Genomic DNA, 25,275 nt, shown 5'->3' on the forward strand with positions numbered 1-25,275 from the left:
AAACAAGCCAACAAAAGCTTTCATTAATCTGAAACTAAAGATTAGCTTTCCATTTCTTCTCAGGATCCGTGTTGCTAAATATTTTTCCTTCTTTTTTTAATTTTTTCAAGTGAAGCAAGATACTATGTTCAGCCATTTTATATAAATGCTCAGGAATAGTCTTGTAAATGTTTTTTACAACCTCCATTGCTGTAAATGATTTTTCAAAATTATCACGAAACAATGTAAGAATTTGCTGTTCTCGGATATTTCTGTGAGAAATGTATTCTAGAATTTTAGCTTCAGCGTTATGAATTACTGGGCCATGTCCTGGATATATAATATCAGCTTTGACTTTCAATAGCTTTTTTAGGGAGTTCATATAATCATAGAGGTCTTCAAATATAGTTGTTCCTTCCCCTGGGATGCAATCTCCAGAAAAGATCGCATTCTCCTCTTCTAAAAGTAGAGCGATATGATCATCAGTGTGGCCAGGTGTGTGTATAACTCTGAGAGTGGCACCTTCAGTTTTAATCACATCTCCATCTTCCAGATAAACATATTGTTGCTTTCCATCTCCTATAATTTCTTCTCTTGGAGGATTCCGTGGGAGTTTTTTAATGCAATATGCAGTGTCATTACTGATGCTTTTAAAAATATCTCCTATGCCCCCAGTATGATCACGGTGCCAATGAGTCACCATGATTTCCTGGATTGCTGCGTTAAATTCAGTCAGAGCCTGCTTTAAACAGCTGATATATTCTGGAATTGCTGGTTCTCCAGTGTCAATGAGGATTCTCCTGGTGCCGATCTCTACCAAGTAGGTGTTGGTGCCCTGCAGGGTCATGGGTCCCGGGTTACAGCCCAGGACGCGCACCACCCGACTGGACAGCCGCTCGACGCGCTGCAGGACAGCCGACATACCTGCTTTTGCAGCCCGCCCCATTCAACAGATACTTATTGGTCACTGCCTCTGTGTTCATTGACTTGTCTCCAGGTAGAGGATTGGTCTAGATTAACTCCAGATAATGTCTTGAAGTCTCTTCACACACAAGGTGGCATTCTATTGAATTATGATCTAGATTTTTATCGTAAGTGTCTCACTGGTAATTTTTAATTTGAAAGTGTGTCTTATAGGCTAGTCTTAAGATTTATGTTTATAAGATGCTAATGGTAAAATGAATGATTTCTTTTTTTAAGTTTTATTTTATTATGTTAATCACCATACATTAGTTTTTGATGTAGTGTTCCATGATTAATGACTTCTTAAAGAAGAAGATAACTAGAAATCAAATCATTTCACATTAAGAGAGAAATATATTGACAAAGAATGCTAGAATCATCTTTTGTACCTGAGATCATGGTTTATCCTATTCTTTAGTATTTGTGATGTCTTATTTTGTCTACACAGTGGACACTGTCATCTTATTTACTCATAAGTGATAGTGTCATTGCTCAAGGCAAAATCTTTACGTAGAGACTTCAGGGTGGAGTTGTTTATGAACAGGGTACTCTGCACTTTCATAAAGGGAAGAATTTTAAGAAGGCATTGTCTAATAAGCTAAATTTTAGATCATGACTATCAAGTCTTTAAAATAATTTTGAGAGGAGCAGTATGGCTATTGGCTAATACATAGCTCACTGAAATAAAAATTGAGCATTGTTTTCATTGCCTGGGTCAGGATTGCTTATGGGTAATATCTTTCACTGAGACATGTAGAAGATGAAACTTGCCTTCTGTCTGGTAACATGTCATGAAATCATAGTGATGGAAGAGATCTTATATATCACCTTGCTCAGTTTTCTAATTTCATAGATGAAGAAACAGAAGTATAATGCATTTCACTAACTTGCCCAGTGTCATCCCACAGGATTAATTATAGAGGTGGCACAAGAATGCAGCCTTTCTTAATTTTAATCCTGGGATTTTCTCACCACATCATCCTGTTTCATTCATTCTCTCAACGTACCGATACATACATTTTAGTGCTTACTATTTGCCAATCATTGTGCCAGAAGCTTAATTAATCACTTTGAATTTGTTACTTTCTTGGCTCTTCAGTGAAAGAATTTGAAATACTTCAGTTTTATGGAAACAAAGACATACTGTGTAACTTGAATTTGTTTGAATGAATATATATTTTAAAACCTTATTTAGAAAATGACATTGAAGGAAAAGATTCTACTTCCCAACATTTGGACAAGATCATTGGGCAGTCTTCCAGTTGATGTTTTGACTGATTCCTTACTAATGCTGATGTTGATCAGCATTGTAATGTAACGTGACTTTAGCATGCACATCTGCTCAGTGAACTGTAATAGACATTCAACTATAATGCTTTCTAATTATCTTGAATCCTAGATATGATATGACGGGCCATTATTTTTCATTCCTTATTGAATGTTGGGATTAATTATTGATTGAATATGAATGCTTCAAAATTTTTATTTCAAATGAGAACCCTCACATTTAACTTAAAAATTGACTTTAGCTTTTTTTTTCTATTGATTTAATGTAATTCTTCATAAGCTTTTTTTCCCTATTGATTTAATGTAATTCTTCATAATCTTTAATGGAGATGTCTTCTATATTTGAATTAATGAATCTAGTACCACAAAATAATTTAATGTCTATGTTATTATTACTTAACCTGTGATTCTGTGAAAAAGTTGTTGGCAGTTATGTTGTCATAATTTATTAAATAGTACTAGAGAAAAGAAAACCATTAGGTTTCTCAAGCTGTGTTGCCAGCAAAATCACTTTATAAAGACATAAAAAATTCTGTGCATCTGTATGTCTTAAAATTACCATATCGTCTTATAACTTTTATTAGAAGGAATATCATCCATGTTTCTAGAAGCAAATTAAATTTCTGTGTCCAGAGTATTTCCAAAAGAAATGGTGAATGAAGCTAAGCTGGTCTTCAGGATTATCCCATTTCCTTTTGGACTCTTTGTACATTGTCCTGACTTTCCTGAAGCAGAACATTTCCTTCGCAGTCCCATCCCTTATTTAGTCTGTCTCCACTCACAGCCCTCACTCTCTCTCTCTCTCTCTCTCTCAGATTCTTCTCACACTAAAGTTGGTATATTTCCAGTGGTTCAGATCAATCCATAATTGGTGTCTGGAGTCCTGTGTTGAGAAAGATTTAAGATTACAGCTCAGATCAATGGGAAAGACCGGATGTCTGACATGTATGTGGGCTTGAGGAGTGCTAGACTTTTCCAGCATGTCCTATGACCATCTCACCAGTGTATTTACCATCTATTTAAGATCTTTTCAACTAAAAGAACTGAAAAAGAAATCTTTATTAATGTACTGAGAGAAGTTGGCTCCCAGTTTCTCATTCCTTTTCCAGTCACCATAGCTTGCAAATAGTTTAATAGTGACCTTGTGAAGACCATATTACCTATTTGCTTTATAAACCTGTTCTTGGTTAGTACTGGGAAATTGAATTTCTCCCAATCATGCTAATTTGAGGGAAATCTGCTTCTTGAACCTATAGAGTTGGATTTTGGTATTATACAGACCAAGAATATTTTTTTAATGTGATGCCTGAATACAGTTGGAATTTTCCAATATTTTTTCTCTTGGGATTTAATGTTTTCTATGGAGGTTTATTTAACTATGCTGGATGTTTATGTTTTCATTCTTTCGGAATGCTCCAGCCTTATATCTTCTTTTTGGTTATTCTGGTGTTGCTGCCTAAACAATATTTATCCTTAATTGACACAGTAGTTTGCCCTTATCCATGGTCTTGCTTTCTGCAGTTTCACTCACCCTTCATCAACCGTGACCTGGAAGCACATGATCCTCCTCCTGATGTATCAGGAGATCAGTAGTAGCTGAACGCTCAGTCACAATGCCCATGTCGTTCCCCTCACTTCATTTCATCATGTAGGCATTTTAATATCTCACATCATCACAAGAAGGGTGAGTACAGGGCAATAAGATATTTTTGAGACAGAGGGAGAGAGATTACAGCCACATAACTTTTATTACAGTATATTGTTATGACTGTTCTATTTTATTATGAGTTATTGTTGTTCATCTCTTACTGTGCCTAATTTATAAATTAAACTTTATCATAGGTATGTATGTACAGGAAAAAGCATGCTATATATAGGGTTCAGTGCTATCCATGGTTTCAGGCATCCATTGGGGTTCTTGGAACATATCCCAAGCACATAAGAGGGGGATTGCTGTACTCTTCAGAAACTAATGCTAGCAGACAATTGCATATCTTGATTTGGTATTTCCTCTCATTTATAAAAGGCTGGAAGAATACCACAGAAGTTACCGGTTATTTTATGAAATTTCTTAGATTCAGACATCGTTAACTGAGAAAAACAAAGAAAATGTTTATAAAATTAACTTATGTGAAAAGTGCTCTAGAACTTGAAAATACTTTCTAGACTTCCTTATATTTTTAAAATTTTTACAAGCGATATTTATTCAAATAGCTATGAGATTTTTTAAAGAAGTCCTTGGGTCTTGCCTTCGAGACTAAAATGAGATGAAGGGGAAGAGGGTGGGTGGTCTATGTGAAGGGACTGGTCCTGGTTCAGCTTTGTTTCAGTCTGAGAAGTGTGGGGATATTTCATATTAGGTATTTTGCTATTATGCGTTTGAATTTGAAAGCCTTTTTGTTTTTTTCCTTTGAAGGATTTTTTTAAAGACAAAAAAATTGATTCTGATTGGAGACTAGATCAATTACATGATCAGATAGATAGATGCTTATGCGATGGTAATTATAAGGAATTCATAATGGAATTAATGGGTTAAAGTTGGAATTATGAGGCAAAACTTACTAAAATGATCTCGGTCTACGCAAAGATGTGTGACTACAAGGTTAACACAGTAGTAGAAAGATAGAGTGGTGGAAAAATGATTTTTTTAAACATCTGGTTTGAGTGACTCTGCATATCAAGTTAGACTTAATAAGAGTATTATTGTTTGCATATTAAGTTATTGGAGCTCTGAGTAGTGAGAGAAGAAGAGGTATGAATATAGACACCCGTGAGCATTCAATGACACAACACAGCAAACAAGCCGAGTGTGTTGTTTCTGTGGATTGAGGTACCCTTCTGTGGTTTAGAAAGACTGTCTTTTTTCCAGCATTTATTTTTGTAATTTGAATCATTCATTCATTCATAAAATATTTGCTGAGTGCTGGCCTTGGGCTGGGTACTGTACTAGGCACTAGATATACCATGTTGAGGGAAATGGACATGATCCTTGCCTCCAGGGAAAGTCTATTCTAGTGGAGAAACCCAGAAAATAAACAAGTAATGCAAAGTAGTATATACATACATAAACAAATCAAGAAAATTATTAAGGAATGCAGAGGATGCTGTGATAGATAAAAGTATCACTGGTTGATGATAGTGGGCCCAGAGATCATGAAAATGGAATTTGAAGTCTATGGAAGCTAATTAATTTCTAATTAATGCTTTTTTTTCTCCCCTGATTTTGGTTCAAAGAGAAATTCCCCTATTATAGTTTATATAATAATAAGGGAAGTACAATATTAGATAGTAATTTATGTAGTTGCCATTCTCGTGGGTTAAAATGGTTGATTATGGGCCAGTTCATGTGGTTTAATCTAACAGACTCTGAGTTTGACTGTTCTCATTGAAACATTTGGCTTATATAGATGAGGTCTGTAGCAAGGGAAATAGTCTCCTATCCTATGGATAAATAAATGAAGGGTCCAAATGGCATTGCCATGATGAAAGATGCATTGCTGCTAGTCCTCAGTCCTTAGGCACATAGAGCACCCTCACTGCAGAGCCCAGGAGAGGGGGGTGGAAATGAGACAGCCACTTTATTGGAAAAGTGCACTTTTCCTCTGTAGTCACTCAAATGCTATTATCCTTTTATTGCTCTGTAATTTTGAGGGCAAGTTCAGTGAATAACTATGGAGGCTATTAAGAGCTGTCATGGAAAATTTATTTGTCTTTAAATGGAAGGTAGAAACATTACTGTAGGAGCTGCATTGCTTCGATGTAGATATTTCTCCTCTTTGAGCTTTTTAAAATGATGTTTATTGTTTCTCACAACGAAACCCCAGACCTTTCTAACACTCGCAATTGTGATCCTGCCTTTTTCCTTTTGTCTGGAATAAAATTTATGGAGGACGCTTGGCCCATGGGAACCAATCTTATTTTGTGTTAGTTTCATGTTAGTGTCTACACTAATAGTACACAAGTGGGGTCAATAGTAACTTCCAGAAAACATGGTTATATCCACCCAGCTCCTTAAAGGGGAAAAGTTCCGGAAAGGGCCTCTACCATCCTCTCCTCTTTAGTCTTATCTTTGGCTTTTGAGAGTAAAAATATGGCTGTTGGAGGCCATCACAATACATAGCAAGAACTGAATATTTCAGAAAATCACTGTTTTATTTTCCTGTAGCAGCTGTAATGAATTACCTCAAACTTGGTGTCTTAAAACAACAGAAATTTATTTTCTCACAGTTCTGGAGGCCACAAGTCCAAAATCGGTGTCGGCCAGGCCCATTCCCTCCAAAGGCTCTAGGGGGAGTATCCTTTCTTGAGTCTTTCAGGTTATGGTGGCTCCAGGGACTTCCTGGCTTGTGTGCCTCAGTTTGCTCTCTTCACATGGTTTTTCTTCTCTGAGTCTCTGTGTGTCCTTTTCTATCTCTTATGAGGACATTTCTCTTTAGATTTAGGACCCACCCAAATCCAGCATGATTTCAGTTTCATTTTCAATTTAATTACATTGGCAAAAACAGGGTCTTTTTTTAGACCAAATAAGGTTACATCCTGAGGTTCCACGTGGACATGACTTTAGGCGAAGACATTCTTCAGGGCACTACAGTCACTGACTCTGAGCACAAAACAAAAACACGGGAGTTGGTGGTTTTATTTTCTGATTTCAGTTTTATCAACTTTTAAAAGAAGCTAACTTATTTTTCATGCTTTCCCTGCAATGGAGTTAAGAGATTAATTCATAGGATTTCCAGAAGATCAAATTACTAAAACTCTCTCTATATGTTTAGTAAGGGAATAGAATTGAACAAGGAAGGATTTTCATCTAATTGTAAAATGTTATTAAAAATTTGCTCCACTGAACTCTTGCAAAGGAGACTTTGAAAGAAATACACTTCCGTATATGGTTCTAATTTATGACTTTTTTCGTTTAACTGGGCTTGGAGTAGTGCTTCTTGGACATAGAATTAGGTTCTAGCTTGGGGAATATTTGCTTGTCATGTGTTTATTTAAAGTTCAAGTTCCTTAGTTCTATATATACTGTGGATTTTCCTTCAGTTTTAATGATGATGATCATGGTCCCATATAGCTTGTACTATGGGACAGGAACTCTGCCAGATCCCTGTCCATTATCTAAAGCAATCCTGCATCATGACACTCCTTTGGAGGAGTTATTACTGTCCTTGGCTTATAGATGATGGAACTGAAGCTTCAGGGATGTGCAGGGTGTCAGCAGAAGAACTGGTTTTCTAATCCAGTCTGTCTGGTTCCAGGGTACTAGCTTTTTACTATTGCCCAATGCCTCTCTTTAAGTATGTCTGTCCCAGGTATAGGAGGAGGTGTATACATTTATCTGCTGTTAATCCAATGTCACCTTGAACCTAGGTTCCTGAAACCTGAATTGTCTTGCTGGGTCTCAGTGTGACCTCCCTCAGGAAGAGGGTTCCAGGTCTATCATATGAGGGGAATGGGGGGATGGTTCACAGTGTTTCTCCAGATTCCTGGCTGGCAGCTTTGAGTACAAGCAGTAATACTGAGTGAGGGGCAGAGATTATTTGCCTTTGGAGCACACCTTTCCCCTTTCAACGAAGATTTTCTTCTGAAAGCTGCATCTGTTTGGATTCAGACGTGGGTCACCAAGCAGGGTAAAGAGACAGGATCCCACCAAGCTCGGGTGTGTTTGCCAGATTGGAAGGTGGCCTGACATGCACATGATGCCTCCTTGGAGCTGCCTTCCTGACCACTGTAGGGCCTCCTCCCTCCCTCCCTCCCCACCACTCCTGTATGCCACTTCTGCTGCATTTTCCACTATAGCATGAACTGCTACTTGATACGTTTTGTATGTTATTCATGCCTTGTTTTCTGCCCGCCACCAGAATGTAAACTTCATGATGGCAAGAGCTTTGTCTTCTTCACTTCTGTATCCCCAGTGGATAGGAGAGGGCTTGGCACAAAGACTGTGGGAACAAGTAGTGAGTGTGGAGTGAATAAATGAATGAACATATCATGTTGCCATAGTTAAACCAGTGATTCACACCTACTTATTTTATTCCTTTGCTGATTTTTTAGGAAATTCTAGGACTTCACTGAGCCCTAAGCACTGATAAAATGTTGTGGGTATTAAGCTATCTAGTGGTCAGCAGTATTCTCATGTGGTCTAATGATGTGGGGTGAAGGTTGTGATTACTTCTGGGTAGGATAAGAGAGACAAAAAAAATCTTAGAGCTAAAGGAGTAAAAAGATGGAGTGGATAAATATGCAGGAAACAGCAATAATGGACATAAATATATATAGCTTGTAATGACTACATCTACATATAGTGTGTATATTTAGCATATATCCTGTCTTTAGTATATATTAAATATGTATGTATCCTTTAACTTCTTATTTTTACTAAAGGACAACCAGCACAGAATAGTGTTACATTATTTATTTATTAATAAACGTCTCTATCAGAAAAATCCAGTTGGGATTAATTGTTAAATCCTCTAAGATACAGTACAGGCTGGGAATATTTATTTATATTTAACCATTGACTCTCACAAAATATGACTCTACACATGAGTTTACTGGGAAAAGAACAACAACAACAACAAAAGGAATTGTTTTACTTTTACTTTACTTTCACTGTTAGTGGATTTCAAGAGTTAGTGGGGATGTGTAATTCTAGTGGGAGGCCTAACATTATGGTAAGAGAGTCAGACATTCTTTTCTCCACCCAAGGCCTGAGTCACTTAGAAAGGTACATGTGAAGTTTGAGGAGAGATTGTGGGATGATGAACACGGGAGAATGGGACTTATTTGGTTGAGGAGAGATGGGAATTCTATTTTTTTCTTCTTCCTTTGACTAGAAGGCTTAGCTTTCCAAATTGCCTCGCAGGACTGTGTGGAGATTATTGATAACCAGTTCTGGGAGCAGTAATGACGAAGGAGGGTCAGAGCACTAGGGGTGGGGGGGAAGGGAGAGGAGACATTTACTTAGAGCTCAACTCTGTGTCTCTGCTGCTGGTGGATTTCTATTCCATTACCACTTTCTTCTTTTCAGTAATGGAACTTATAGAGACAATGAAAAAGGTAATAGAGCCATCAATATAGTATATTCTGGAGACCCAGCTGAGGTGCTAAAGTAGATTCTAAGGCTTACAAAACACACTGAAATGGATCAAGTTCACTGCCTTTCAGCACAGTGTGGATGGGATTGGAAAAAATACTGGCAGCGTGTTCAAGAGTAGCCTCAAGAGCTTTGTGTGTGGGCTTCACCCCTTTACAGGCACTTACTTTCCACTTCTGAGGGTGTCAGCTAAGCCATTATTTATTAATTATTTTCTTCAGATTATTGTTTCTTTGTTACTTTGTAATGATATGTGTCCAAATGATGTTCTTCAAAAATACTATTTTATCAGCTTACATGTGTATTGTTTTTGCACCTTTCTCTGATTATGTTTTTTTTTTTTCAATCTTGGCACATTATATCTTAGTTTTCTTTATCCTTTTATCATGCTTGTTGCATTCAGAATCACTCATGTCACTACTATTTTTGTTTACTATTTCATGTAAACTCTGGAAAGTCACTAGAACATCACACTTCTCTTGGTTTTCTCCTTGGGTTTGTTTTGTGATTCCTTAAATAAAAACAGTATCTTCTTTCTTCTAGGGGAGGGATCTGGTTTATTATGAGCAGTGTGCCTGGTAATTGAGGTGGAACTTTTATCAACTTTCCCAGGTGCTGTATCACCAAGTTTACTGTAACAATATAGGCAAAGTATGGTTCGCTCTAGTCTGGTGCTGGTATACTGGAAAGAGATCACCACCAAAATGGGTGGTGGCAGAATTTGGAAACAGAAGGAATATGGAATGTTATTAGGAGAGGGACTATCCTCTGCGACAGCTCTAATAAGTGTCTTGTAAGTCAAGACTTTAGTATAAATTTAACTTGTCCTTTTCCAGGGACACAGTGGAGAGATTTTAAATGATACAATTACAGCCAGAGTGATGTGTACCTGCATCAGATTGATTGTGAGTCTTGATGACAAATGCCAGCTACCTTTGGCCACCAGAGAAAGACAATATTTCTCAAGTGTGCTTTGGCTTTCCAAAAAAAAAATCCATTACTGGATTTTACACTAATGTAACAGTTGTTCAGAGGAAACGTTACTTTGTACAACACAGGTTTTTAAAATTTGATCTCCGTTTTAGATACTAAGGTAAACACACATGCATATGCATTTACTTTTGTTAGAGAGAAAACATGTAGGGCTAATTTAATTTGCACCTCTTGCAGTCACCCTTTCTAAATTTTGACTTCTCTTGTGATTCTGCCACCCTTTAGAGTGGGTTTTCATTTCTTGGGTTTCTTTTTCTTAGCTTTTAGGTTTAATAGCTTAGACTGAAAGGCACTTATCTTGCTCCTGGCTAGCATGTTTCATTGGCTACATTTACTCCGGCAGATGAGTTATAACAGATGCTTTAATATATATATTTTTCTTTTTTCCTATAGAGGGACCCTCATAGTGTTTTGACAGTTCAAAAGGATGGGGGGTTATTGAGCGTCTAGTTTCTCAGCTGCTCCGCTGTATTTTTTGAGCTATAGATCAGCAAAATTACCCAGCTCTCTTACACAAGGTGTTCTGTTGCCAGATGGGACTCTGCAGGAAACAACTTCTTAGTTTTCTTAAATCAGGATTTATAGTAAAATAGAGTAACACTTAGGTATGGAAGACCTGGGTTTCTCTGGAAATCTTGGAGTCTCCAATACCCGTCCTTTCTCTCTGTCTTCATTGCTTCCTATTCAATTAAGCTGATAACAAAATGTCTACGCTGGGATTCAATAACTGAAGGGCACATTCTTAGCAATTTTCATCGTATTGCCTGCTCTGAGACTGGATGGAAAGGTTCAGCTCCAATTGCACCATTAGCCCGGCAACGGCAGCCAATCGTTACCAATGATTTTTGGTCTCCCTAATTGTTTCTTACTTTATTGAGCTTATTCAGAAATAATGAAACACCATCCTCCCTTTTCTTAAAAGATATTCACACAAAGTGCAGTTGCTGTTTCTTCTATAAACTCATCAGCATTGCCTTAAGGAGTCCCCTTAACAATCGATTTGCCAGTCTAGCTAATAGATCTCCTAATTTGCAGAAATACCCCCATGCAAGATTTCAACAATTAGACAATCACGACAGGAAGTCCCCGGGGACTTCCATGTTCTGCGCTTACGGATGGCTCCGAGCAGCCTCCCTGTTGGAAGTGCTGGAGCTGGGTGACCAGGGAGAGAAGAATAAAACATTAAGATAAATAAGTGGGCAGTGCTTCTTTATTTTCCAGGGTCTGCAGCTGTTCTGAAAGCATATCTTCTGGCTTGGTTTGGAAACGGCGCATGTCAGCAACCACACTGAAATATTGTTTACATAAAATATTTCAGTACTTACTTTAAACCCACATTCACAAAACAGGAAAAGACTAGGTCAAGTTTCATTAAGCCCTTTTGGGAAGATACGTGCAATTACTGTTACAGTCTTCCATGGCTTAAAATTTAAACCCATATGTGTTAAGTGAAAGTTAACTGGTTTTCATAATAATCAAAACTGCCTTGGCCTGAAGTTCTAATAGAGAAATTTCGTGGAGATTAGAACCTAAGCTTCTATGCTGCCTTATCACTTATTGCTAATTAAAACTTTGTTATAACTTTGTGACCCACTTGAGAACATTAACATTGCCAGAGTATTAAGTATTTTAGTAGCACAACATGTGGTTTTGATATCTTCTCAAATGGCTAGTTGGCTTGTGATTAATTCCAAAGCTTGAAAATATATAGTCAAGATATTAAAAGCCTGATGTGCAAATGAGGACATCGCCCTGTTTTCTCTCCCATTTTTGCCCATTCCCGGGTTTCCTGAATGTTCTCTCTCACTTAAAGATCTTCAATACTCTTCATTGTTCATAGCGAATGGCTTACAAAACTCTGTGCTGTTCTCCTGCCTGTGGATACACGTTCTCCCACTCCCTTTCTGATATCTCCTGGTTCATCTATGATGCCATTTTCATTTTGGTAATCACAGGTTTCCAACCCACATTCATGCTGTCGCTCATGTTCTAAATGAAACCTTTCCCCTAACTTTCCCAAACATTGGCATTATTCCTCCAACAATCTTTTTAATCGGTACTACCTCTATGAAGTTTTATTTCTACCTTCACTAGAAAATATTGATTTCTTTTTTGTATACAGACAGTAATTTATACTTGTAATTGTTCTAGAACATCACATATGATCAACAGCATATGTCTACATGCACATCATCCACACTGGATCATGAGTTCTTACAGATAAGGGCCTCTGTCTTACTGATTTTTGGATTCCTTATATCTGGCTTTGTGCCTTACATGTAAGGGTTCAGTAAATGCTTTTCAAGAAACAGGACTGAAATAAACCTTGGAGATTATCTAGTTAATGCTTTTATTATTTGATAAGTGAGAAAAAGCGATGTCACTCAAAGAATTTATTTAGTTATTATCACAATGTCATTATCAGTTCCTGATAGCTCCCCTTTTGCATTATTGATTTCCTTCTATTTGAACATAATAAAAACTAAAAAGTTAATGACAACTCTACTGATTACATAGTGCCTTTTTTTTTAACATACTTTTACCTTCTTCAGATTGATGAGATTCACAGGGCCAGAATTATTTCCCTCATTTTACAGATAGAAGATAAAAGGCTTAAGTGAGTCAACCAGGGTAATAGATGGAAAGGCAAACACTTAAATCAAAACCTGTTTTACTCTAACTCTTCATGGGTCATTCAGCCATCACTGGAAGTTGGACTATGACCCTGGTCTCATTTCTCCATATGGCATTAAGCAATTTCAGATGTCTTGTTGGAAAATCACAACTTTTACCTTGAGCTGAAAGAAAAGAGTCATGTGTCAAACTATCCCTGGAAAAAATGGCTGGAGGAATTTGTCTTTGATGGTTTAGGGGAGGAAGTTCAGCCGTTAGGTCCTGCTTTACATCCTGGGAGTAAAAATTGAGGTAGAAGTGAATTTGACCCTTCTTCATTTCTGGAGCTTAACACAAAATTATAAAGATCATTTGAAGTTTCTTATTTGTTTGCTTTATTTTTATTTTTTAGTTATAAAATGTAATACATGTTTATTGTAAACATTTTGGGAAACATAAAAATATAAAGAAAAAAGTTAGAAATGTGCATAGTCTCATCATTAGGAATGCACTATGAACATTAACATCCACTGTTAACTCTGGAATTAGGTTGCTTGGGTTAAATCCTGGTTCTGTGACTTAAGAGTTTAAGGATAATGGGAAAGTTAACCTCAACTTTCTGGGTCTAAGTATACTTATTTATAAAATATGAGTAATAATATTGCTTATATCAGAAGGTTCTTGTGAGGATTACATGAATTTATAGTGTAAAGCACTTAAAATGGTACCTGATCACATAGTATGTACTCAATTTAACTATTATTATACCTCCAGTCATTTTATTTTTAAAAATCTGGAATATATACTGAAGTACAACTTTTTATCCCACATTTCTCACTTTGTATATCGTAAGCATTTTTCCACATAAATATTCTCTTAAAATATGAATTTATTGGTTGCATTATACCATCATCTCTTCCTATCTTAACTGGTCTAACCAGTCTCTAATTGTTTCTAATCTTTGACTTGTGTATTATGCTTTGATATACAGTTATGTCATATATCTTTATGCATTGGCCTGACGAGTTCCTTGGGATAGATTCCTGGAAGAAGAATTGATGGATCAAAATGTATAAGTTCTTTTAAGGATTTTGAGTTACCAACAGTTTATTGATATATAATTTACATACCATGCAGTTCACACCATTGAAGTTTACAATGCAGTGGCTTTTGGTGTATTACATTTAAAAATGTGGTAAACTATAGATATTGTAAAATTTATCATTTTTGTCACTTTTGAGTATACACGTCCGTGGTATTAATTACAGTCACAGTGCTAGGCAGCCGTCACTGCTGTCGATTTCCAAAGCTTTTTCATTACCTCATACTGGAGTAATTAACCAGCAACTCCTACTCCCTTCTTCCCCTATCCCCTGGTAACCTCTCATTATCTTCTGTCTCTGTAAATTGGCTTGTCCCACTTACTTCATATAAATGGAATCATACAATATCTGTCCTTGTGTGTCTGTCTTATTTCACGTAGTATGATGCTGTTGAGATTCATCCATGTTGTAGCATATATTAGAACTTTATTCCTTTTTTATGGCTGAATAACACTCCAGTATATGCTTATACCATATTTTGTTTATCCGTTCATCTTTTGATGGACACTTGGTTTGTTTCCACCTTTCGGCCATTGTGAATAATACTGCAGTAAACACTGGCATTGAATTATCTGTTTAAGTCCCTGCTTTCAGTTCTTTTGAGTGTAAACCTGGGAGTAGAACCACTACTGGGTCACATGGTAACTCTGTGGTTAGCTTTTTGAAGGATCACCAAACTGGTTTCCCTAGCAACTCCACCGTTTTGCATTCCTACCGGCAATGTATGAGGGATCCAATTTTCCAGACTAAAGTAAACACTTGTTATTTTCCTTTTTTTATTGTTATAGCCATCTAGCATGTGTGAACTGGGATCTCACTGTGGTTTTTATTTACATCTTAGTAATGATTAATGGTGTTGAACATCTTGGATATGTTCTCTGGAGAAATAACTATTCAATCCTATGCCCATTTTTAAAAATGGGATTGTTTGATTTTTTTGTTGTTGTTGTTTGAGTTATTTACCTTTTAAGAAATTACTTTCTAAATTTGTGTTTGTAAATATTTACCATGGAAGAGATATTTTAGGCTCCTTAGAATGTGGTTTGTAGGGGTGCTTGGGTGGCTCACTTAAGTGTCTGACTCTTGGTTTTGGCTCAGGTCATGAACTCAGGGTCGTGAGATCCAGCCCTGCACGGGGCTCAGAGATCAGTGTGGAGTCTCCTTGTCCTCTCCCTCCCCTTCTGCTCCTCCCTCTGCTCTCTTTCTATCTCAAAAAAATAAATGAATATATAAAATCTTAAAAAAAAGAATTTGGGTTTATAATCTCTGCTGATAGTGGAACTAAAGTTCATCAGAGTCCTTCCTTCACATAATGGGTATGGCTGTCTTCCAGGCATGCTGTTGGATTGCTGGGCACACACACACACACACACACACATAATGACTTTTAAGTTTAGACTTTTAAGGTGACCAAGCATGGGGTGTCTGTTTTATTCCTGTTGTGAGCTAGATATCCTTGTTAATTTTTTTTCCTGCTCAGAAGTTATTTTTTTACCAAAAGACCTCCTCAGCTTGAAAGCATGTCCTTTACCAAGTATAACTACTGTATATAATATTTTGACCCTGGACAGAATGTGAAATGTATATTCTTAGCACAAACTGACAGCATTCCCTAACACTGTAAGATGCTGCTAGAGTATCTGAAAGGGATTATATGAAACCAAAGGAGAGTTTTAATACTTTGGATCCAGTGTTGATTCTGTCAATAGTAAATTTGTTCTGGGTTTCTTCCTGGCTCACTCTGTTCCAATTCCCATTTCAGCACTTTGAAACTACATTGAGGCAATAGCTTTCAATACACCTTGAATCAGTCCCAAAACACACCAGAGCATAGAGTGATATTGAAATAATATAACCAGAGGGAAAGATAATATATTAATAGAACCACCCACAAGAAAGACTGAGTCCAGTGAAGCAAAAACATGTATGTTTCTTTTATTTTAAAAATCTCCTCTGCAGTTCTCTCCCATTAAGCTTGCTTGCAGGGTATTCCAGCAAAGGAGGCTAATTTAGTTTTGGGCTGGGCTGGCCTGCACCCTAAGGAGGTACATCTGCTCAGAAGAAGTAATGGTGATTTGAGAAGTGGAGTGCTTCCTTTCATATTCTGCAGACTTCTCTTGGTTTTTCAGAAGCTGACTATCCAACATCTTGGTTTTCTTTACTATGGTCATCTGGCTCTGCAAGGGGGAGGAGTATTGAGGACAAGGGTAATTTTGTTGGTAGTTCAAGTGTCCAAAGTCTCATTCAATCCATGGGTCGGCATCCAATGCCCAGAGCTAGAGTAACAGGCCAGGTGAGTGCAGGGTTTGTTGGCAAGCAGGGCGTTAGATCAGGGGCTAGGCCTGCATGCGGTGTTTGGGGTGTGTGGCATCTTTAACTGTCGGTGGCTCACACATTTCTTACTGAGCTCTTACTATGGGTGAATCCAGGCACTACGCTAAATACTTGCCATGAATTAGCTCATTTAATTCTATCAATTTCAAGAGGCAGGCAGTTACTATCTGCATTTTAAAGACATGGAGAATACCCGAGTGACTAAACAATGTTCCCAAGATCACATGGCTAGGGTCAGGATTCTAAACTGAGTATGAGATCTCAGAGCAAAGCTGGGGTGCTTGACTCTGTATGAAACAGTTCTCTCAGGAGAGAATGCTTTTGTCTATTGCCACGTTGGTCCCCACTGGCCACTGATGGGATTCCATGTTGTTGATTATTTTGGGGCATTGTGGCGAATAATCACCTCAGGCAAGAAAGAGAAGTCTTTCTTCAGTTGTTACCTTGGCCAATTCTCTCTTCTGATCCCCGCCCCCCAGTACGCACACAAGTGAGGAATTTCCTTCGTATCTACCATGGTCTGTGGCACTTCCTTTTCATCTCATGCACATGATTTTAAATGCTCAGGAAGACTATATTTGGGGATGTTTGCTTCCATTGGAAAGCATGGCAAGTGCTAGACACTGGGAATGGGCCCCGCAAAGTTCACATGCTGCTTTTCTTCATCACTCTTGTTGCATTTTGTAATTTTACTCTTTCTGTTTATGCTTTTGGTGCTCTCTTCCTTTCCTCTACACTGTGTGCAGAAACCACATCCGATTGGATCCCCACCATATACCCGCTACTTGACACATTACCTCACACATGGCAAGTACTTATTAAATCTACTTCAAGTGAACGAATCAATAAAGGATTGCGTGAGTTCTCTCTGAGAGGTTAGAACACAGGAACTAGAGCCACGCAAAAATCATTATTAATATTTCCTCCACATACAGTAGATGCTGAAAGTGGACAGCCAGTTTGATGTGAAAAGAACAGAGTGTCACTTTTACTCATGGGTCTGCTTCCCATACTGTCCAGCATATTCACACAGGAAAAAGACTTTCGGTCCTCATTGAGTCCATCCTTTGCAGCCATACAAATTTGGGTTTTCTGGGGGTCGGCAGGCACTCCTTCAAAGAGGTGTTTGATGGACAGCTCATACCTGCTCAGCCTTCCCAGTCGGGGCTTCCTAGGGGCCTTTGTCCATGGGTGTGTGGACCCTCCTCTCCTAGACAGGCCTAGGTGCATATTCCACAAGCTTTTTTTGTTTTTGTTTTTTTAGTTCCAAAGGAGATAAATAAGTGGCTAGAACTCAGGGAGTTTCAGGTGAACAGGATCCTGGCTAAAAGTTTACAAGATACCACTGTAGATTTATGAATATAAATCTTGGTAAGTTGAAATAACCGCATAGAACCAAGCCACATGAAAGCATGTTCTAATGAAACATTTCAGGGCTGACTAGAGAAGGATGGGCCTGCAAGCCTAAATTTGGTGTAGGAGAAGATGTCTCGAACTCACTTCACTCTTCGGCGATTTGTTTTGTTTAAGCCCACCTCTTCCAACCTAGCCTATGGCTCCTAGCTACCTTTTCTCACCTTGGGGTTGAAAATATTCACCTTGTGGGTTTGCCAGGTGTTGCTGACTTTAATTTGGCCACCTGATTTTCTGTAATTTGTACTGAACCTGTATCTTGAATCTCTATGATAACAAATCCTGTCTTGGGAAACTGATCCTGAGTTCTGATTCCTGTATTTACTTTGTAATTAGCTGAAATGCTCCTGGTCCGTTCTTGGATTCTATCTGGTTTGCTGCAGCAGTTCAGATGAGAGTCTGAAGGCTTTCACTGGTTGCAGTGAATCCCTTCCTTCCTTCCTTCTTATGTTCTTTCTTTCCTCTTCCCTTCTTCCTTCCTCTCTTTCTTTTCTCCTTCTACCACTCAACACACTTTAGTCACTGAGTACCAACAAAGCTTGGTGTTAGGTACTTGCTTGTATATATATATATATATATATACACACACACACAAAGAGAGAGAGAGAGAGAGGACCTTATTTTTATAGCATTTTATAGTCCATCGAGGATACCAAGTGTTAAAGAAATAATCATAGAAATTACTGCAAATTGTGATAATGGCCTGAGATCAAAAATAAAGTTTGGACAGAAACAAGGATTAATACTGATCTGGGAAGTTGAAGACTGTAGGATGGGTCTCTGTTTGACATGGTTGGAATTAAGTAAGACGGTGGGGGAGGGTGAGGACTATAAAGGCCATTGGGGTGGGAAGAGGTTGATTTCTGGTGGTAATTCAAAGAAGACCACCCCCATACACAACTCACCCTCCTCCCTGTTTTTTTAAATAGCATTTCAGCATCATAAATTGGAATTCTTTCTTTTCTTTGTTGCCTTTTCCCACAGAATTCAAGCACTGCGAGGGCAGGGATATTTATCTATGTAGTGTTTGTGTTTTATATTTTCATTGCTATATCTCTGATACCTAGAATAGCACCTGACACACAGTAGGTGCCCGATATTGTTCAAATCCAGTGGGACTAGACCACTGTGAGTACAATGAGCAAGAGAGAACAGGGAACATGGTAGTTGGAGAAGAGGGTGGAGTTTGGGTTACATGGGGTCGTTTTAGGTCATGCTCTGAATTTAGGATTTTATCCAAAGTGCAGTAGACAACATCTCATGAAATGTGGAATGTGACAAATTTATCACCATCTTTTTTTTTTCTAATGGAGAATTAACACAGTTTCTTCTCTTATTAAGTCAACTAATGCGATGTTGCACCAAAATATATATGTATTGTTTCAAACACTAGCATCTGCTCTCTTAACACAATGTATTTAGAAACCGGAGAGGGGGTGCTAGAAATGTTTTACCGAGAATCTCAACCCATGCCTAAAGAGCTGCAGAGAAGTCAACTTCTGAGGAACATTTTTGCCTCTTCTTCAGTGAATGGTAGTGTGTATATGTGTGTGTGTGTGTGTGTGTTTAAGGAAAGGCATTCCATTATAAGCTTTTACCAAGCGTTGGCTAGTTTATTGTGTGTTTATATTTTAAATGATTATCTGTATCTAGTTATTTATATACCTTATATATCACTTGGTTTAATACCCATTAACAAGAAACAACTAATCATATAAAGTAGGCTTTGTCCTTATTTTGCACATGAATAAATTCACAGTGAGGCGGTGGGAAGGAAACCAGTATCTGAGTGTCTACTATGAATCTGGCACTTCATGTATTTAGCTCGTTTAATCCTCACAAAGCCCTTTGACCAAAGGGGGCATGATGAATCCAAGATAGGTTAAGGAAGAGCTCCAGTGTCACGGGACAAGTTAAAAGAAGAGTCTGGATGATCTTTGCCATTATATTTTACAGCTCCTAGGGAATTTTTAACGACTTGCTGGGATAGCAGTGCTACTAAGGAGTGCAAATATGTATGAAACCTGAGCCATTTCTGCTGTTTTTCACTCCAAGATAGTACATCAGTTATTGCTTCTAATTGATTCTGCAAGTGCTGAGCCCACTTCATCAGGGAGGGGGCAGTGCAGGTGAGAGAGCACTCAAAGTAGACCTCCAGTGTGTTGAATGCTCCAGTCCCGGATTCGTGGCGTGACCTTTCACCTTCTCGCGCTTACAGTGTCATCTCTTACTCTGTATGTAAAAGGAGGGTCCTGGATGAGGTGTTGTCTGGGGCCCCTTTTATCACCAATATTTAATGACATTTAAAGTTAACTGCAGGGGCGCCTGGGTGGCTCAGTCGGTTAAGTGTCTGCCTTCGGCTCAGGTCATGGTCCCAGGGTCCTGGGATCAAGCCCCGCATCGGGCTCCCTGCTCAGAGGGGAGTCTGCTTCTCCCTCTCCCACTCCCGCTGCTTGTGTTCCCTCTCCCTCTGTGTCTCTCTTCAAAAAATAAATAAAACCTTAAAAAAATAACAAAAAATAAAGTTAACTGCATTTGATGAACAAAATATACTGAGTCTGGAAAAAGTTGGAGAAACGGGAGTGGCCCGCTTGGTCAGAATTCAGGCTCGTGTTCTTAACACTAGGCTCCACTCCAGCCATCATGGGGCTTGATTTCCTCTTGGAAAGCTCTCCAAATCCAGAAGGCTTTCTCGTATACTTGTCAATTAACAGCCTTAAAATGCATGTAAAATAAACTTTTCTCTATCTTTTTGCTCCTTTTGATCTTTTTCAGGGGTTAGTGCTTCACACAAATTTTGCTCTGTGAGAAGAAGTCTAAGCTTAATTATTCGACTTATTTTTCCAACATAATAGAAATAAATCAAGAACTTGGTTACTTCCTACCCCTGGCTTCTCCAGTGATTTGGTTGGGCTCTGGACATTGTGTACTTACAAATATACCTGTCTTAAAGGAATAATGTTGAGATAATGTTTCTTAAAGGCATTTGGAGCCTTTTTTTTATCAGCTTAATCATGCTAATTGTTCTTTCTCTGTCTCTAAAGCCTGTTGTTTCATGAACTATTTAGTTAACTTGAGCTTTTTGGTCGAAAACAAATGTATGTTTAAAAAATTTCCCTTTTTGTTAAATAGACTTTTATCTTAATATAGCTTTCTTATGGGAAATTTTAATACATAATAGTTTTTGTCTCCATAGAATCATCTAGATATGATAAAGTTGTCATATTTTCCTGGGAGATGGCTCAGATTTCTCCTATGAGCTAAGAGACAATTATTTCCTCATAGCTCAAATGACAACTTGTGGCATTAGAAGATCTCCATTTAGACTTCTCTGCCCCTTTACAACAATTAAACTTTATTTTGTTTTTTAATGTTATGAACCTCAACAGATATTAAAAAATGCACACACAATGAAAACTTGAGTTCTAAGATTTGATATCTTTTGAGGGCGAATTGGAAGTGCAGTAGGTCTAAGAGGAAAAAGCAAACAACCCAAAATTTAGTTACCAAGAAGAACCCAAAGGTAAGGAAGACTGAAGGGAAGGCACAGGCCTCAGCAAACTCTTGGCTTAGGCTTTGACCCTTTAAATGGTGCCATCAGAAAAAGTGTTATTCTTCCCATTTTTCTAATTCCCCACAGTAGTGGAAGGGAGGTTATTCCACTTAATTTTGCAAAATTAAATTACATTAGAAGAGGCTTATTTAAAATAGAGATAAGCATCTTATTATCTTTTGTGTAGAAAGGCAGATTTTTAGTAGACTGTTCACTTGTTTAATTGGCTTCTTTAGTCATATTTTTTAATCAGCCTTGTATTCTGTGGGGCATATATGTGACCATGATGATGGTTAATCATTTTCAGGAAAAATTTCAAGAGGCACTGAATTCTTTCATCAGATAATCTTTCTGAGGGAGGTAATCACATTCCTCTTTCCTATAAAACTTTTTTTAATATGATAACAGAACTGGGATCAGAATTTATTAGGTTGGTGGGATTCGGTAATTGTGATTACTAATTAATTCATTAATTTTTGTTAACAGTAACCTTTCTGATGGTCTTGGTTTCTTAAAAAAAATTCTATCACAGAAGATATAAAGCCCATTCTGGTTAATCACCTCATTTACCGAATATCAAAGAGGAGACTAGCAATACAAATACTAAACATGGGGAGTTTTTTAATGAAATACCAATACTAATATCAAAATTATAAATATAATTTTGTATATAATTTTATATAAATATAAAATATCAAAATTAATAAATACTGAGAGAAGCCAGTTCTTCTACTTGAATTTCAGTGTGATTTTTTTTTCTTTTATCAATAGAATTTGTTTTTGTTTAGAGCCAAATGAGTTCCCAGGACAACTGGCTTTTGAAATAAAGCAGCAAATGTGCTAAAAAAGAAAGCTATCCAAAAATGCATATCATTCTTTACTGTGTCCTAGCCCATTCCCTCCTTTGACTTGTTCTCACCTTGGGTTCTGTCTGTACTAATTCCAAGCCCCTTTTCTTCATAAATCCATTGAGTGTCTCTATCTCCTGGCACATACCATTTTATTTGGAGGAGCTGAGGCATTTCACTGGGGGAGCAAAGGTATTGAGTTGAGACACCATCAGGGTGAACATGAGGTATGGGGATCAAACATGGATCTAGCTATAGTCTAGCAGTTGTTTTGAAGAGATTTCAGTACCAGAGTTTGCCACTAGCTTGCTATGGTGTTAGACAAATCCTTTCACAACTGGGGCCATTGGTTCTTTCATCTTCATAATGAAGGGTTTGGACCAATATTTTCTAATGCTCTTTTTTTTCTAATATTCTTTCTAAACAGAACAATCTCAATTTCTACTGTAATCCTTTTCTTTTTGTCATCTTGTCTGTGAACACTGGGGTGGGTTCCCCTGAGTGGAACTGAGAGGACCAGTTTTGTTCTAGCCTTGAGTCTTACCACTGGAAGACACCTTAATCTTGCTAAAACACTTTTGCTTAATAGGTGAGTAAACCGATGACTGGTAGAATTAAAGGAGATAGTGACCAGGGTTAAAAACTAGAGGCATGTTGTATAAATTATCTACTGCTATGAAACAAACTATCCCCAAACTTAGTGCCTCTTGAAACATCACAAACTGGGATGCCTGGGTGGCTCAGTCAGTTAAGTGTCTGCCTTTGGCTCACGTCATGATCCCAGGGTGCTGGGATCAAGTCCCGCGTCAGGCTCCTTGCTCAGGGGGGGAGCCTGCTTCTCCCTTTGCCTGCCACTTCCCCTGTTTGTGCTCTCGCTCTGACAAATAAATAAATAAAATCTAAAAAAAGAGAAGAAACATCAAAAATGTATTGTTTCCTGCAATGCTGTTGGGTTGGTTTTCTTTCTTTTTAAAAGAGTTTTTAAAAAGTTTATTTATTTATTTAAGTAATCTCTATACCCAACGTGGGGCTCAAACTTAAAACCCCGAGATCAAGAATCACATGCTCCTCCGACTGAGCCAGCCAGGCACCGCTGGGCTGGTTTTCTTAAGAGCAGGTTCAGAACAGAGTTCTAAGAAGGTGAAATTTAAGTTCTGGAGTTTGCATGGTGTCACCTCTCCTATATCCTACTGATCAAAGTAAGTCCAAGGACAGCCCAAATTCAAAGGTTGGGGAAATAAGAGTCCATTTCTTGATGTGGCAAAGAATTTGTGGCCTTATTTAATTTACCACACATAGACTATTATTCCTTCCTCCAAAACCCTTGCCCCATGATTGGTTAAGGCACTTTTTTGGCCAAGTCATTATGCAGCCTTAAAATCCTTTTTAACACAGTGCTCCAGGCAACCACCACAAATCAATCAGAACTGCCACAAGAAATGAAATTTATCTGTCATCTGGACTCTGCAGTGAGTTGTTGATGAAGCCCTTAATGGAAAATTCAGAATTCCTGGCTCTCAATCTAGGTTCTTTTCTTTCCCCATCACTGTTTCTCCTCCCTTTTGGTAAGTTCTTTAACATTTTCCAGGTTATGTTAGAAAAGTCACTTATTTCTATCACTAAAGTTTCTAAAAATATACATCCTTGAGATTTGTAACAATATCATCATGTATTATGTGTTTTCTCGAGTAGATTATGACATAAACCGTAAGTTTAAGAGTTATCAATTTGTTTTTGTTTTTTTTTAAGATTTTATTTATTTATTTGACAGAGACAGCGAGAGCAGGAACACAAGCAGGGGGAGTGGGAGAGGGAGAAGCAGGCTTCCCACTGAGCAGGGAGCCCGATGTGGGACTCGATCCCAGGACTCTGGGATCATAACCTGAGCCGAAGGCAGACGCTTAACGACTGAGCCACCCAGGCGCCCAAGAGTTATCAATTTGGATGCCACTGTAACCAATGATAAAACTTGGATCAATCCACATGATCACATTTGGATCAATAATGTAACAATGGAATATTATGGGGGTCTTGATGTGATGCAATGAGGATATAACATCTCCCATGTAGCATTCTCATGGAAGCTAATGATTAAGAGACAATCAGATAGGGGCTCCTGGATGGCTCAGTCAGTTAAGCATCTGCCTTCAGCTCAGGTCATGATCATGATCCCAGGGTCCTGGGATCCAGCCCCGTGTCAGGCTCCCTGCTCAGTGGGGAGTCGGCTTCTCCCTCTCTCTCTGCCCCTCCCCCTGCTCCTGCTCTCTCGTGTGTGCTCTCTCTCTTTCTCAAATAAATAAGTAAAATCTTTGAAAAAAAAGAGAGACAATCAGACAAATATAGAACATAAGATATTTCACAAAAGAGCTAATCTGAAATCTTAAAACGGTGTGAATTTCATGAAAGACACACATATACATATACATGTATGAGTAAAAAAAATTAACAAAATGCAGTTCATGATTCTATATTGAATTTTGGACTTTAAAGTTATAAAGTACCTTACTGGGACAATTGGGGTCTACATATTAGGTAGTATTATTATATTAATGTTAAATATTTTTTATGTGATAAATACTTTGGCAGTTATGGAGGGGAATGTCCTTATTCCTAGAGAAAAATGAGATGTATTTAGAAAGAAAGAGTCAAGATATTTGTTAACTTATTTTCAAATGGATCAGCAAAAAATGAACATAATATATATACACATATATATACATGTATGTGCACAGTGTATGTGTATAAATACAAATAAATGTATATTTTCATTTAACACTAGAAAGAGAGAAATATTGTAAAAAGTATTAATTAGCAAATCTAAGTGATAGATCTATACATCTTCATTATACTTTTAATTATTTTGAAGGTTAGGGGCACCTGGGTGGCTCAGTCATTCGAGTGAATACTTTTGGTTTCAGCTCAGGTCATGATCTCATGGGTGGTGAGATCAAGCTTAGCATTGGGCTCAACGGCAAGTCTGCTTGCGGATTCTCTCCCTCTGCCCCTCCACCCATGCTCACTCCTGCACTGGCTCTCTCACTCTCTCTCTCAAATAAATAAGTCTTTAAGTTTTTTGAAGGTTAGAAAAATTTCAAA

General features: G+C 37.9%; 1 protein-coding gene and 1 pseudogene across 1 annotated transcript in view; one reads left to right on the forward strand and one right to left on the reverse strand.

The window, feature by feature from the left end:
• GPC6 (glypican 6) overlaps positions 1–25,275 on the forward strand; it is a 1,026,790-nt gene that overhangs the window by 135,397 nt on the left and 866,118 nt on the right. The window lies entirely within an intron of this gene.
• On the reverse strand, positions 7–914 carry LOC102743208 (endoribonuclease LACTB2 pseudogene; annotated as a pseudogene).

Source organism: Leptonychotes weddellii, chromosome 3 (genome assembly GCF_054177405.1).
Source record: "Leptonychotes weddellii isolate Sample4059 chromosome 3, ASM5417740v2, whole genome shotgun sequence".
NCBI classification, from domain to species: domain Eukaryota; kingdom Metazoa; phylum Chordata; class Mammalia; order Carnivora; family Phocidae; genus Leptonychotes; species Leptonychotes weddellii.